Genomic DNA, 12,210 nt, shown 5'->3' on the forward strand with positions numbered 1-12,210 from the left:
CTTCCTCCCTCTCTTTCACTCTCTTTCTCTTTCTCAAATTAATAAATAAATAAAAATATTAGAAAATTGGTCTTCAAACATGGATATAAGCAGCTTGGGAGAAAATTTGGGCTTCACTCAAATGTACCTATGCACCAAATGCCAATTGTCTAAAACGTGTAAATTTCAACACAGCCTGAGCAAAAACCCCACTGGGGAGAAGTACGAGGGCTGAGAGCAATACACGAGCCCCTGTGCAGGCTCTGGAAACACAACCTGTCTCATTGTTCCGCAGGGTGAGTGCTGCTACAGTGCTGCCTACTTTCTTACTGTGTCCATAGAAACCCACTTTGCAGGCGGTATTTTTAGAGACTCATTTGCACCTATTATAATGAGCTGCCAAAACACCTCTTCCTCAACTCCCACCCCCCAATAAGACTGAAAATTAAAAAGTTCTAAAATGTAAAAACAAAAATTTCAAAATGCATCCACAAATAAGATTGTCTATGGGACTTGGAGAAAAGTTGTTCTATAAAGCTGAGGTAAAAAGACTATAATATTTAAAACTTAAAAAGAAACCACCTGAGCCAGGCTTGGTGGCACATGCCTTTAATCCCAGCACAGGAGAGGCAGAAGTGGGAGGATAGCCAAGAATTCAGTACCACTCTGAGACTACATAGTGAATTCCAGGTCAGCCTAGACTAGAGTGACACCTTACCTTGAAAAAAAAAAAAAAAAGAATATAGCATTTCAGCCCATATTATAGGGATTTCATTCCCTTATTATCTGCATATCAGCATATTTAGTTTATCCTCCCAGACTCTCAAATTGTTGACTAGTTGCTAAGCAGTTGACTGAAAGTGGTAGCTTTATACTAATTTTTCTGAAGAAATCCATGCCTGTGCATGCCCAGGCAGGAAAAAATGGTCTGAGTTGCACAAGAGGTCCAGTTTGGTTCCATGTCAGGTTAAGGTCAGGCACATCTATTTGGCAGAGTGTCTCTTCCAGTCTAATAGTGACTTGTACAGTGACAACCAAACACCCAGGCCATCAAATGAAAGAGTCTCATTATAGATGGATGACCTATTGTAGTATTGACAGATACTCTCTTTATTATCTCATGGAATAAAAAGTGCTATCAACTGTTAGTAAATCAACTGTGAATAAGTTCCTTACTACTTTTCTTTCAAGTTTCTGGGAAGGTTCACTTAAAAGATATCTGGAGACTACAGCATAAGCCATTAGAAAGAACTGTTACTATTTACAGTTACATATTTGTGTGAAACGGGATTCTATTGCTATCACTCAAGTGAGCAACATAAAAGATAGGCATCAAGCTATGATTGGAATAAGACTGTAACTGACATTTATGATATTCTATTTTTCAAACATTTGTGTGTAACAAAAGAGCCTCATGGCCTTATTGAGGGACATAATAGACAAATATAAATTTGAACTTAGAGCCGGGCGTGGTGGCACACACCTTTAATCCCAGCACTCGGGAGGCAGAGGTAGGAGGATCGCCGTGAGTTCAAGGCCACCCTGAGACTCCATAGTGAATTTCAGGTCAGCCTGGGCTAGAGTGAGACCCTACCTTGAAAAAAAAATTTTTTTTTTTTGGAACTCAAAATAATTTTTTATTTTGATAAAATATTTTTTATTATTTGGATATAGGTCTTATTTTAAAAGGAGATTCTAATACTTATAAAAAAGAAAAATTAACAGTCACTGATCGATCATACTGGTAATTTTCTTAGGAAACAATTTTTCAATATAACCTCAAATAATAAACATAACTAGAGCTGTAATAGCCAAGCTTCTGAGCAAATTACATTATCAGATTTTCATTTTATGTTTATAAAGATAAAAAAGTATAATCCGGGGCTGGAGAGATGGCTTAGTGTTTAAGCGCTCGCCTATGAAGCCTATGGACCCCGGTTCGAGGCTCGGTTCCCCAGGTCCCACGTTAGCCAGATGCACAAGGGGGCGCACGCGTCTGGAGTTTGTTTGCAGAGGCTGGAAGCCCTGGCGCGCCCATTCTCTCTCTCCCTCTATCTGTCTTTCTCTCTGTGTCTGTTGCTCTCAAATAAATAAATAAATAATGAACAAAAAAAAATTTAAAAAAAGTATAATCTGTCTTTCTGTTTTGTTTTATTTCTTAGAGGTACGGTCTTGTTCTAGTCCAGGCTCACCTGGAATTCATTAAGTAGTCTCGGGATAGCCTTGGACTCATGGCGATCCACCTACTTCTGCCTCCCAAGTGCTGGGACTAAAGGCGTGCACCATCATGCCTGGCACTCTTATTTTTGCTGTTCTCTAAGTCCTCATTTCTGGCCTCTGAGTATTGTTGCAAAATAATATAGAATTATCCTAATGCTAACTGTGCTCTACTGGGGCTTCTGTTCTATGTGTGTAATGTGGGAAATAACTTTGATGCAGTAGTCCTTTCATGAGCCTGCATGTTCAGTACACGGGTCTTTACCTAGAAGTCGCAACTCAGATCACATAGTATTGTAGACAGTTTCGTGCTGATGGGATAAACTTACAAACCAGATGCAGTTATGGGAGGAAGGAATTTCTTTGAAGCTTACAGATCCAGGGGAGGTTCCATAATGGCAGAAGACGTGGGTTCCCTTTCATAGATCCCAGCAGAGAGACACAGCCACACACTAGCACCACAAGCAAGCAAGCAAGTAGGAACCTGAAGCTGCAGGACTCCCAGAGCTCACTCTGTACACCTCAGGCTGGAATTCAGGTCCACCCACAGTGACACCAAAGCCAAGTGGCTGGAAATCCAAGTTACAAGCTTTAATAAAACATCTGAGTCTATTGATAGGCATGCATACAAACTACTACACACAATTCATTAAATTTCATTAAAACACAAAGCAAAAAGCAAGAGGAGGTGAGATGCACTGAGACAATGAGGATAGTTCAGGGTTGTGGAAGGATCATACCACCTGCATCTTGAGCTATGTGGTCAGTCAGAGTACACCCAAGCCTCTGTCCCAACAGTCCACCTGGGGGATGAAATAGTTATGTACCACAGGTGAGATTTGGGAAACGTTCCCAAAGAGACAAGGTATCACCAGTGATACTTTATCTCCCTGGATTCTTAGCCTAATAAGAAGCTGGAGACTGTATTTGCATGTTTGGGGCAAGAATATGGGCATTCACTGCATAATCTAACAAATATTCATTCCCTTGTGTGCCTTAGGTTATTTAATGTGCAGTGAATATGAAGTCTGTCCAACACGATACTGGTCACATCTCACGAATTCTGGGTGGCTACTTGCTTACTCATGGTCTAAATCATCTTTTTTTTAAAAAAAAATTTATTTATTTGAGAGCGACAGACACAGAGAGAAAGACAGATAGAGGGAGAGAGAGAGAATGGGCGCGCCAGGGCTTCCAGCCTCTGCAAACGAACTCCAGACGCGTGCACCCCCTTGTGCATCTGGCTAACGTGGGACCTGGGGAACCGAGCCTCGAACCAGGGTCCTTAGGCTTCACAGGCAAGTGCTTAACCGCTAAGCCATCTCTCCAGCCCTCATGGTCTAAATGTAATACATCAGATGCTTTTTTCCATTAAGCTACTGCATATTCATTATCTATACTTAACACATCTCAGGAGCTTCACCCATTATTTGTTTTCCTTGTTCTCCCATAGTGGAGTAGAATGCAGCATTCTCAAGGAACATAGCAGAACCCCTACAAAATCTTTTAGAAACCTGAGCTCCTCCCATACAGTGGTCCAAAATCTCTGCTCCTACTCCAGCCAGCTTCTTGCCCTAGGGTCTTACCTTCCAGCTGCATCTCTAAGGACCCAGTCAAAGTCATCTTGCCACCTGGACTTTTACATCTTCTCACATTTCCACCAGGACTTCTTCCTTATTCAGCATTTCTTTGCAACTTGACTCACCAGTCATTTCAAGACTGAATGAATGCCTGCCAGATGTTGTGTATCTACTTTCTGACATCTTTCAGTTACTTTCCACTCTTTATTCTTACTTCCTCCCTTCTATCTGGCTTCTTCCCTGCCATCCTCCTCAGATTTGGACCTCCCTTCCTGAACATCAGCAAGATTCTATAATGCTCATGCTACCTACCACTCTCAACCTCTGAACCACAACTACAGTTTCCACCCTTAACATACTACTGTTGCAGAAAGGTTACTCATCATTTTCCCTTAGTCAAGCCCGTTACTTCTAGCTGTTTCCTCCCACTTCCCTGAGATATCTGAAACAATTATGTCTCAGCCTCCCCTCTCTCTAGGACTGTGGTGATTTGAATGTGAACTTATGTCCCTCATAGGCCTGGGTTTGTTGGTTTGTTTGTTTGTTTGATAGAGTGAGAGAGAGAATATGTGTACCAGGGCCTCTAGCCACTGCAAATGAACTCCAGACTCCAGATGCATGTGCCACCTTGTGCATCTGGCTTATGCGAGTACTAAGGAATTGAACTAGGGTCCTTAGGCTTCACAGGCAAATGCCTTAACCGCTAAGCCATCTCTCCAGCGCCCTGAGGTATTTTTGATTAAGCTTACAACTTAAGTTTCCAGCAGCCTGCTGGAGGAAGTGTCAGTTTGGACAGATCCACTAGTCCAGCCCTAAGGTGTGTAAAGGGCCAGCTTGAGCTCTGGCTGTTGGTGCTTGCTGGCTGTTTGTTGTGTTTTTCTGCTATGGATCTATGGAAGTGAGTCAGCTTCTTCCACATGATGGAGTTTTCCCTGTAATCTGTAAGCATGAAACAGTCTTTCCTTCCATAAGTTGATTCTGGTCAGATGTTTGTCCCACCAATGGAAAGGTAGCTTGGACCCCTTGCTAAACCTATTTACCAAATCTCTGCAGCTTCTTGTTCTCTTACTCTGGACTTTCACCTAAGAATTAGTTTTATATTCCTATGATTATAAATTACCCCAAGTCTATCACCTTAAATCAACATAGATTTATCCTATTATAATTGTGGATGTCCAACATGACTATCATTTATTAAGATCATGGCACCGACTAGGCGCTAGAGAAAATCCATGTCCTGCTTCTTTCCAAGTAGTCTGCCTGCCCCTGTAGCCTCTTCCTCCAGCTTCAAAGTTGATGTCAAATAGATCTTGCTCCTAATACCACCTGCCAGGTTCTTCTTGCAACTCCCCTTTTTACCTTGTAATGAGCTTTGGAATTATTACATTGGCCCATGTGGATAACCCACAACAATTTCCCATTGTCGTGTTAGCTGGTTTGAAACCTTCATTTCCTTTAACTTTGCATGTGGAGATCAGAATGAGTATGTATTTCAGCAGGTAACGTTATTATGCTTGCTTATGTCTTTGTTCCTCTGTAGTTCTTTCTCTATAATTCTTTCTTAATTTAACCTATTTTGACAGCTTCAATTATCTTTTCCATACAAAAGACACCAAAAAAAATGTGTTGCCCTAACATCTCTTTTTTCTTCCTCTTTCTTTCTTTCTTTTTTAAGGTATGGTTCACTCTAGCCCAAGCTGACATAGAATTCACTATTTCAGTATGAAATCTCAGGCTGGACACAAATTCTCAGTAATCCTCCTACCTCGGCCTCCCAAGTGCTGGGATTAAAGGCGTGTGCCACCATGCCTGGCTGACTTTTTTAAAAAATGTATTTTGTTGCAAGGAGAGAGAGAGAGAATATGGGTCTGCCAGGGTCTCCTGTCACTGAAACCCCAGATGCATGTGCCACTTTGTTCATCTGCCTTTGCATGAATACTGGAGAATCAAATCCAGGTCATCAGGCTTTGCAAGCATGTGCCTCTAATCACTGAGAAATCTCTCCAGTCCCTAACTTCTTTCTTTAGCCACATTTTCCTCTTGTGCCTTCAAATGAGAACTTTATGGTAAAGTTTTAAAGCCCTTTTGTTGAGATCTGAACCCTCAGGATCAGCTCCTCCCAACTTATCTGTCATGGATGGTACAGTTTTTACTCCAGGAATGGTCTGGAAATCTCACAGCTCTTTGCCTGCTCAGCCCTCAGGTTGGATCACTGACTTAGTACCTGTTGCAATTATTTTCTCGTTGCTGGGAACCCATCTAGAAGCAGTTACTGGGAGGAAAAGGTTTATTTCAGGCTTATGGGTCCAGGGGAAGCTTCATCATGGTGGAAGAAGCTGGCTCGCCCCACCATACATCCATAGCAGAGACACAAAGAGAACAGAGCCAAGTTCAAGCTGGCTCAGAACATACCAGCCCAAGGAGCAAGGAGTAAACTTCCTTGGTTTGTAAAAGAGGAAAACTGGGTGGACATGAATATGGAAACTCTGAAGTTCACATTCATTCATTTAAAAATGCTTATCAAGAGCCTTTCGTATATGCGAGATGCTGGGGTGAGAACCCTGAGCCAATCAATGGAAGTCCAAGGTATTCATTTGGTCCTTTTTGTTTGTTTGTTTGTTTGTTTTGGTTTGGTTTGGTTTGGTTTTAAGGCTTTATTTGTGGGGTTTGTTTGTTTGTTTTTGTTTGTCGAGATAAGGTTTCACTCTAGCCCAGGCTGACCTGGAATTTACTATGTCATCTCAGGGTGGACTTGAACTCATGGTGATTCACCTACCTGTGCCTCCCAAGTGTTGGGATTAAAGGTGTGTGCCACCCGGCTTTGTTTTAGTTTTTGAGACAGAGCCTTGCTCTTTATTCCAGGCTGTCTTCCATCTACGATCTTCCTGCCTAAGCCTCTCAGTACTGGGGTTACCATGATGTACCACCACACCTGCTGAGATTCAGGGTTTAAGGAAATAGAAATCAATCTAGATATGGAAAAGATGAACATTAAAAAGTAAACCACCAAATGAACAAGACTAGTTCAGTCTCCTGTTCACCCTAGCTAAGAGTTTTCATCTTCTCAATTCCTAGTGAGCAAACATTCTAATTTCTTTGGAGGCACGTAGCACGTTCTTCATTATATAGTTATCTGTGCACTGTCTTATTCCTCTTTCCAAGCTCCTGGAGGGCACAAGCACTACTTCACATTGCACAGAAAAGGAATTTGTTTCAACTACAAGGCTATAAGATTCAAGGGAGACGTTGGGGAAAGTACTTGGTAAACTGTGAGCCATTTTCAAAGGTTTTTGTTGGTGGCAACAATAGAAAAGACAAGATAGGACATTCAAGGACCTAGTTTTCCTCTAATATCCACAGGGTTAATTCTCCTGCCTGTTTTCTTTCTTTCATTGAGTTGCTTACTTACAGCTATGTAAAACCTACCCACTCTCCCCTTCTATGCTGGTCTTCCCTGTTGTCCTTAGTACTTCATTTTCCCAACATTTTGTGTATTTACATATGGAAATATTTTCACAAATACTAACTAGATAGATAGATATAGATATGTAGATATATATCCAGGCTTCTCTTCAGATTACAGAAATCTTCAGCCTTTTACAAATGCCCATTTATGTGTCACTTGATTCTGGCATTGCTGTCTCTCTTAACTTTCTCTGTCACTCTTCCCATTCACTCGTCCCTCTCTTCATCCACCAGCTCATCTCATTTCCTGGATTCATCTCCATGTAAGTTGCACATATCACTAAATGTCCCTGTAAAATACTTTACCTTTCCTATCATTCACTGGAGTGAGTAAAGTGTTAACTTGCTCCTTTTAGTGGTAAATTTGATTTGTAATGAAATGCACAAATCTTAAATACTTTTTAAAAGTTGGTGCATGTATATAATTATGTAACCCAAGTAGTCTACTCATGCAGCTTATGCCAGAAACTTTCTTGTGCTCCTTGCATGTCAGTTACTGACCTCAGTTAACTTCTGATGTTGTGCTGATGGCCTGCTTGGGACTGTTTACCACTGTAGCTAATGTTTCAAGAACTCGTTGCTCCTCTTGCCACAATTTTTAAAAAGGAAGAAAGAAAGAAAGAAATTTCTTTGAGTTTCAAGACAGAAATTTTATGGTGGCATAAATATATCTGATATATATATTAATCAGAAAATACTCTAATTGTTCTTCCTTAAAAACATACCGTGAATGAGGTTAGATAAATCCACCATTGCAGCCTCACTTATGTCATGACAGGTTCTGCTTTGAGCCTTTCTTGGCACACAGGGAGTGATTCCTGCAAATCCCAGGTTTTAGCCTATTCAGGCTGCTATTATAGAATACCAGACCCAGGGTGGCTTATAAACAACAAAACTTTGTCCTCACCATTCTGGACACTGGGAACTTCTAGATCAAGGCACTGTCTGATTTGATGTTTGGTGAGAACCTGCTTCCTGGCTTGTAGGTGGCATCTTCTCGCAGTGTTTTTATAGTAGAAGGGGCAAGACGCCTCCCTGAGGTCTCTCATATGGCACTGTGAATCCCATTCATGAAAGTTCCGATCTTCATGATGTGATGCTTTCCTCAAGGCCTCACTGTGGTGGTTTGATTCAGGTGTCCCCCATAAACTTAGGTGTTCTGAATGTGAGGTTCCCAGCTGGTGGAGATTTGGGAATTAATGCCTCCTGGAGGTGGTGTATTGTTGGGGGCAGGTTTATGGGTATTATAGCCAGTTTCCCCTTGCCAATGTTTTGCATACTCTCCTGTTCTTGTTGTCCACCTGATGTTGACTAGTAGGTGATGTCCACCCCTCTGCCTCTGCCACTGTTTTCCCATTCCATCATGGAGCTTCCCCCTTGAGTCTGTAAGCCAGAATAAACCATTTTTTTCCCACAAGCTTCTCTGGGTCAGGTGATTTCTGCCATCAATGCGAACCTGACTGCAACACCCACCTCCTAACATCATACATGAGGATAGATGAACACAGATAGAGGACACAGCACATTCACTCAGCATGGACTTAGGAAATGATGTTTCTCTCTGTTTTCTCTGTTAGTAGCCTTCTTACAGGATCCTTAGGTGTTGCAGTCAGCTCCTCTTTGCTGTGATGAACTTCCAACCAGGCACAGTTTATGGAAAGAAGGGATTTATTTCAGGTTTACAAATCCAAGGGAAACTCCATCAGTGGCAGAAGTTGCTTACTTCCATAGTTTCAGGCAGAGAGAAAGAACTGCAGCAAGCAAACACCAAGAGAAAGCATGAACCACCAGAGCTCAAACTGCTTTGCACACACAGACCACAGTAACACACCCCTCTAACAGGAATCTGTTTAGGAAGTAGGAAGGCTTACGCACAGTGACTGAGTCTATGGGGTCAAACATTTATACTACCACATTATGCCTCAGTCTCCAGATCTGGAAAGCAATATTGTTGGATTAAATGATCTCTGGAGGATGTATCCAAATATGAAACTCAATACTTTTTGTGGCTAGTTTTTCTTTATTGAGACAAGATCTCACCTGTCATCCAGGCTGGCCTCTAACTTGCCTCAGCCTCCCCAAGTCTGAGGTTATAGCTGTGGAGCACCACACCAAGCCCACAATTCAATGCCTTAGTGGGAAGGAAGGCTATAAAGAACTTGAAGAATCTGTGCTACCTATATGTAAAATAAAAAGGATGTCAATATTTGAAATAAAAAGTCATAAATATTAGTGTAGTTTGGCAAATTGTTTTAGCTTAAATGTTTTTGGGACAACAGTTTTTGTTTAAAAGTCTTTTTGTAATGACAAATCTTAAGCTAAGCTATAACAAAAAGTCCTTTTTAGTGAATGGTTATAAACAGAAGCCTGTTTCATCTTTTCTTTTTTTTTTTTTTTTGGTCTTATTTATATCTCTTGGAAGACAAACACACACACACACACACACACACACATATATACACACATATAATACAGTATTCAAGATACAAATGTCAAAAATCTGTTCTCCCCAGAGCCACTTCTGAGTCACTTCCATTATTTCTGGAATAGCAACTGTGAACAGTGGGATCATGTTTAGACTTAAAAAAAAAAACACACACACACTTAATAAATATCTTTAGGAGCTTATGTAATCTATCCCAAAGCCCTCAGTTTTCAGAAGAGAACAAAGTCTGGAGAAATGACTCTGAGCTTTGAACAGCATGGAAGAATGTTTTTGAGACCATGGTAGACTTGGGAACATGAGGCCAATCAAGGTGTCACCTGAGTGAAGTTCCATAGCCTTGGGAGTCAGAGCCACTCTGTCTTGGAAGGCTGGAACCTGTCTCCACCAAGCTGGATAGTACCACTTATCACATCTGCCACCTTTGCAACAGCAGCTTTTTCTTGGGCGCCTGTCTGAGCCCCTGCTTAGGACTCAGAGTTTTCTGTTGATGGTTGTGTGTATAAGGCACCCCACACAATGGCCTCTATTCTATCTGGACACAGAGGAAGTATGGGTATGTGTGTGATTTATTACTTCTTTAACCTTATCTTCCTTCCTGCATCCTCTGTTCAGGAAGACTCATTACCTTCCCAAGCTTCTGTTTCATTGTCATATGATCTTTGTCCCACTAGCCAGTGAGCAGACCTAGAACTCCCATGCATGCTGCATGGTCAGAAAGACCAGGAGATTCTGCTAGGCATAGCTTCATGGTCTGAAGAGCCAGGAAGTTTTGCAAGGCACATCTGGTGCTGTAATGGGAGGCTATGAGAACAGAAGGAGTTGGGCTTTCATTCTTTAAATGAAGTTTTCAATGTAGGGTTAAAACATTAAAATAATGACATGAGGAGTGTGGGGCAGGAGAGAGTCAAATGTTTCCCACATCAAAAAGACTGAGGACTGCAGGTGTAAATCTTTTTGCCCAGCTGAAACCTGAGTCTCAGACATCCATCTGCATTTTGCAGCCTTGGCCCAGCTTCCTGGGGACACTACTGCCCTCATCATGTTTCTCCAAACTAGAAAGCTGAAATGGGTGTACATGTGAGTACACTGTGGAGTTGAAATAGGCAGTGGTTTTTTTTTCCCAAATGAATCTCAAAGAACAAAAATTAAAGTACCTATAAAAAAATAAAATAAAGCGTTTTCTCTTTCCTAGAAACAGTATTGTTTTAAAATTCAAAACTTGGGCTGGAGAGATGGCTTAGCATTTAAGCGCTTGCCTGTGAAGCCTAAGGACCCCGGTTCGAGGCTCGATTCCCCAGGACCCATGTTAGCCAGATGCACAAGGGGGCTCACACATCTGGAGTTCATTTGCAGTGGCCGGAGGCCCTGGCGCACGCACTTTCTCTCCCTCTTTCTCTGTCTCTGCTTCTTTCTCTCTCTGTTGCTCTCAAATAAATAAATAAAAATAAACAAAAAATTTTTAATTCAAAACTCATTAACAATTATTTGTAACACAAACTCACCATTCCTTAAGGCACTGTTTATTATGAGAAATTTGCATATATATATGTTTCATTTCTGACGCAAAACAAAAAACCTGTTTTTCTTCATTAGTACATTTCAAAGACTGTGGTTAGTGATAAGAGAGAGAGCTTTGGGGAGGATGGAGAGAGAGATATTAAAGTAGCTCAAAATACCATCCCTGCTGTCCTTTTTTAATTTGGTGGTTTAAATTCAGTCAAGGTTTTACTGATTACTGTTCATGCACTCGGGGTATTTTATTAAGAAACAAGATGAAATGAATGTGGCGACTGAGAGTATAAATAAGGAAATTTTTTTTCTTGATTTTTGGATCACTAATTAACTTGAAGAACTTAGCCCTATTTATTCCTTCAGTGGATCCTAAAATCCTATAGTGGCCCTTAAAACCATCAGACATTGGTTCCATTTTTTCCCTAGAATATAAGTAGCCCAACTTGTGCTTTGTTTATGGTCTTCAATTCTAGAGTTCTTTCCATTACATACGCACTAGGACACTCTGTTTCAGGGATCATATGTGCTACATTGGAGATGTCCATATGTTCAAGTCATAGCATTGGGTAATATATTCATACAAAACCTTCCTGAATTAAAAAAATCTTGCAGGAATAAATAAATAAAAATATTTCAAAATGTGGGGCTGGAGAAATGGCTTAGTGGTTAAGAGCTTGCCTGTGAAGCCTAAGGACCCTGGTTTGAGGCTCGATTTCCCAGGATGCACGTAAGCCGCATGCACAAGGTGGTGCATGCATCTGGAGTTCATTTGCAATGGCTGGTGGCCCTGGTGTGCCCATTCTCTCTCTGTCTTTCTCTCTTTCTCTGTCACTCTCAAATAAATAAAATATTAAAAAAAAAAACTTGCAGGGCTGGAGAGATGTCTTAGCGGTTAAGTGCTTGCCTTTGAAGCCTAAGGACCCTGGTTTGAGGTTTGATTCCCCAGTACCCATGGAAGCCAGATGCACAAGGTGGCACATGCATCTGGAGTTTGTTTACAGTGCCTGGAGC

General features: G+C 41.3%; 1 protein-coding gene across 3 annotated transcripts in view; it reads left to right on the forward strand.

The window, feature by feature from the left end:
- Schip1 (schwannomin interacting protein 1) overlaps positions 1-12,210 on the forward strand; it is a 163,431-nt gene that overhangs the window by 84,447 nt on the left and 66,774 nt on the right. The window lies entirely within an intron of this gene.

This window comes from Jaculus jaculus, chromosome 11, assembly GCF_020740685.1.
Source record: "Jaculus jaculus isolate mJacJac1 chromosome 11, mJacJac1.mat.Y.cur, whole genome shotgun sequence".
NCBI lineage: Eukaryota > Metazoa > Chordata > Mammalia > Rodentia > Dipodidae > Jaculus > Jaculus jaculus.